Below are 5134 nucleotides of genomic sequence, written 5' to 3'. Positions count from 1 at the left end.
ATAACAAACGGGTGTAGCCCACTTTACCCCACCCCCTGGGAGATAGAGCGGCTACGGTGTGTGTGGTGCTTTACTTGAGGCTCTCAGGAGGCCTGAACCTCCGCAGCTGAGAGCTTGACGTGTACCTGATTCGATGGGTGACAGCGCCTCCACCTACGCGGGATCCTAACTATGTGGGATAGCCCTGTGCAGGACCATATATGAACAATACATACTGATATAATAAAACAATAGCACTTTACTGTAGATATATGAACAATAATAAACAATGACACTACTAATGTAACACTAGGCCTCGCAGGGCGGCAACCCCTCACCGTTCCTTCCCAACACTGTGTCCACATCCCTGTGGGGTTACCCCAAAGTACTGAAGTGCTCCGGCACAGTACCATCCCAGTGTCCACAGAACCAACAACCAACCCAAGTGTGTGAGACAGCGCCGCCCCACTAGCCGTGTATAGTTGGTGCACTTTGGTGAGAAGAGGTACCTGCAGAGTGCTCCAGCACCCGGGCGCGCCGACAGAAAGGAAGACAGGATCCGCTGATCCAGTGATGGCGTCGTCCGCGATGAGTCCACTCAGCGTGAGGTGGTATCCGGTTGGAGTGTCCCACCATGAAGAGAGTCTCTGTGCCTTTTAGTGGTGGTCTGGTCCCAGACCACAGGCCGCAAATGCTGGGTAGCTTCTGCTGTGTCCCTGACACTAGGGATGCTAAGCAGGGCAGTGTCCCTAACTAAGGAGCCTGTCCCAATAGCAGCCACAAACTGAGATGTGTCGGGGCCTAGCTGGGGCCTAATAGAGGATACCTGGCCTAGTGCAGGTGCCACAGACACATGCACATAAAACCTACCCCTTCCTTGTCCCAGCTCTGACTGATGTGACTTGCAGCATGCGAAATGTACCAATCTCAGGGAGCAAGGGATTGCTGCAGCCCTATTGGCTGATACCATGTGACTTGTCCCTGAGGCTCATGGGATATGTAGTCCCAGTTCGGAGCCTCTTCATATTGGCCACCATTTGCGCGCTTGTCCTGCGCATGCGCAGCATCTCGCGCATGCACAATGGCCTCTAAGATGACGGCGCCCTGCACAGGGAGCCGCCGGCGACACGATCGTCATCACAATCCTCCCGGAGCTTCAGCTCCCGTCCGCAGCCCTCCCCAATCCCTGCTGTTGGTTGCAGTCGCGGCGGCAGGTAAGGGAACTAAGGGGAACCCGGGGGAATGCAACGGGACCAGGGGAGCCCAGAGGGAAACCCATGCTATACAGGGATCCGCTGATCTAGCGATGTCATCTTTCACCTCTGCGTGGGGTGAACTCCCGTTGGAGGATCTCAACTTTAAGAGTCTACACAGTAGGTGGTCTGGTCCCAGACCACTGGCCGCGAGTCACCGCGCAGCGTCATGACACAATACCCTAACACTGCTACAGCTATGAGGAAATGTCCCGATCTGGGGGCCTATCCCTGTAGCAACCACAACCTCAACGTGAGTGGTGCCTATCTGGGACCTAAGGGACAATCTGGGCATAGTCCGGGAGCCACTGGCACCCGGACACTACCTTCCCCTTCAGAGTCCTGGCTCCAACTGTCTCCGAGCACCGGAGCCCTGCCGCAACGCCACCGGCACCCGCTGTAGCCAGCCGTAGCCTCCCCCTGCTCTGCTCCCACATCGGATGTAAGGGAAGGACAGGGGGACCTGGCTACATTTGTCAGTCTGTGTGACGGGAGCTTTGTGACAGGCTATTAATAATACACCAAAAAATATATATACAGGCATACCCCAGTTTAAGGACACTCACTTTAAGTACACTCGCGAGTAAGTACATATCACCCAATAGGCAAACAGCAGCTCACGCATGCGCCTGTCAGCAAGTCCTGAACAGCAATACCGGCTCCCTACCTGTACCGAAGCTGTGCACAAGCGGGGAGACTATAGAGCCTGTTACAAATGCGTTATTTACATCAGTTATACACGTATATAACGATTGCAGTACAGTACATGCATCGATAAGTGGAAAAAAGGGAGTGCTTCACTTTAAGTACATTTTCGCTTTACATACATGCTCCGGTCCCATTGCGTACGTTAATGCGGGGTATGCCTGTATATATATAACTGGGTTTGAACTGGGACAAGACTTAGATATGATAAAATATAATTTATTCCTTGATAAAGGTGAACACACATATTATACAAATAACAGGCAAAATATAAACACTTACTGAAAGATTAGGACAGAAAGCCATCAGGATACAGACTGGGCCATTTCTTCCATATTTCAGCTGACATCACAGCAATACATGCAGGACACATGCAGAACATGAAGGCCTTTTGCATGAAGACATGAAGGACAATAGCCATAGGCTGAGCCTGGTTCTTATACAATTATTTCCCTTTGAACCAACCTAAACCCAGCCCCTCTCATAAATCAGTGGTGAAGTTGACAGTTTTCCTCAGAGTAAAACTCCTCCCACCCCACGACGTTTAAAAACTGCTTTTCCCTATCTAAATAACTTCATAACTTCAGTTGAGTAGTACTTACTGGCATGCGAGACATATTAATACATTCCGCGTCACGCCTGACGCTCCCAAAGAGACTAAATATTACAGTTTAATATTAAAATTAAGAGAGATATTAATATGTCTGTTCGAACCGGCTAAACATCAGGTGTTTGTAACCGTTAGTTGCGGGTAACTCCCACGAATACACATATGTAACTCTTAGCATGTTCAGCCAAGGACATCTCATAATATTCTTATATTTAATAAGGTCACCCATTCTGATTTTCTCCTTGGGTAGCCCCATCCCTTGCCCCCATCAATAAATCCTTTGAAGCAGGGATCCCTGGGGGGGGGGGGGACATTTGTCCCCTGTGTTATGTTTATTCTTGCAGGATACCTTGGTTTGTAAGTGTGAGTTTTAATGCTCACAACCCACTCCAGTTCCTGGGTCACGCATAACACAATTAGGTAATTAGCCTTTGATCACCAGGCTATGTAAATTCTAGCAAGCTGTTCTGCTTGCATCGGCAAGTGACCCAGCTCATAGGTGTCAAAACATTTGGTTCTGGTATGCATAACATTTGTTCCTTAATGCATTACAAAGGCAGGCAGAAACCATAGCATCCTGCCTGTACATTTTAAAACTGCAACAGAAAGGCACTTTATCAAAAATATATGTTTCCCTTATGACAAAGATTTATTTTTAATAGGTGTGTTCTTGGGGGGTTACCCTGAGGCTGCACACCAACAATCAGGGTGCTGGCTCACTCCGTTCCTAAATTAGCAGTCTTAATGGAACGGCTCCTGTTATTCAGCACTGCATATAATATTAACCCCTTAAGCCCCAGTGTGTGTGTTATGCAGACACTGATATAACAATAATACATGGGAGCAGGGGAATATACATTTTCATGTTATAACAAGGGTTGAATCACATTGCTGGACCTCAGCCCAGTTAACCCCTTGTCTCACTGGTGAGGTTAGAGGGTGGCCAATTGGGGTGTAACCCCTTTAATACCGGGCCAAATCCTCACGAATGTCACAGTCTGTACTATTATCTTATCTGCTCCTGCTTTTCTGCACCCATTGGGTTTAGGCTTTAGAATTTTTCTAGTATTATCTGTATTTAAAGCTGCAGTTCAAGCTGTCGTTTTTAATTTTTTTTAACATTTTTATTCAGCATGTGCATTAATAAAATCTACACACTGACACGTGATTAGCTAAGTTGCTGATCGATCCTTTCTGCTGTAATCGATCGCTGAAATTCGGCTGGGGGTTCACTAAATGCATCTTGGGTAATCTTCTGCTGCACTAACTGCCAAAGTTCTGCGAGGAAGATCATGTGACCAGGGAGGCAGTAGATTCAATTGGTTTGTTGCTTGAGAGGGCAGGGCCCAAAAAGGTGATGCTGTTTCAGAAGGTGAAGGGGATGTGACTTTGTAAATGGTTGCTATAGGAACAAAAGTGCCTGTTACATTAGCATACATTAAAAATGTCTTTAAAATTGTTTTTTTTTTTAAATTTTTAAATCCTACACAAGTATTTTCTCATAGTACAGAACTGATTTATTTAAAAAAAAAAAAAAAAAGTAAGATATTGCTTGAATGGCAGCATTAATATTGGTGTCTCCCTGCTTGCGAAACTTGCACTTGCCCCCATTCTAAATCCAAGACCCCTTACTATTTCCCCATCCCCATCTATTCTATTTAGTTTGATACCTGTTTCTTGTTCCTCCCCCTCCATCCTAGTTACATATAATAATTATGTCCCAATTGACATAATTTCATATTCTATTTCGTTAAAAAAAAAAAAGAATATGAAAAGGTGCAAATTTGTGCACACTTAAGGGAATTTTTTTGAAATGACATAACAGTCAGATTATTTATAAATAACTTACCTGCCCACTGACTTTTCTAGAGCGCGTCGCACCTTTCACCATTGTGTCCAGTATTTTTGGAGAAGCCACCTGGCAACCCTACTGGGTACTGCTACCAGACCTCCATAATATATACACATCATTTTAGTGCTCCACCACTGATAACCACAGGTTATGCTCTGGTAGTCTACTTACTTTTATCTGTTTCCCTCATTCATCTACACATCTTGTTTTATTGACCAATAAATACCGTATGCCACTTGGTCTTTTAAAAATGTCCCTTAACCCTTGGTGTCTCACGATTAAAATACTGCATATTTTAATGATGGCAAGTAAGAAATAGACGGGTAAAAATATAAAATAAGTTCAGGGGTGTGCTCCTTTTAAATTCAAGAAAACCTTATTTATTACAGAGGTGAAAACATTAGACAACGATCCATATATTTTGCATATGAATTAAAAGAAAGGGAAGCAGGTGCAAGTGCAACAGTGGTTATAACATTCCAAATGCAAAATGATCTACAAAACAGAATACATCAACAGCAATAATAATTTGTAGAGACAGCATTGCTTTGTCTGAGTACCAAGATGGAGTTGTAAATACAGTACCTGTACTACTTTGGCAGTGGGAGTACCAAGATGGCTGACTTCTGAGCGGTTCAGGGATCAGGCTGGCTCGTGGTTGAGTGCTCCAATATGGCCGACCTGTCCACCCTCTTCCCTTCCCCTGCAGCGCCGCCTAGTGAAGCGGCTGTCATG

Source organism: Ascaphus truei, chromosome 8 (assembly GCF_040206685.1).
Source record: "Ascaphus truei isolate aAscTru1 chromosome 8, aAscTru1.hap1, whole genome shotgun sequence".
NCBI lineage: Eukaryota > Metazoa > Chordata > Amphibia > Anura > Ascaphidae > Ascaphus > Ascaphus truei.
Note: the sequence above shows the minus strand (reverse complement) of the source record.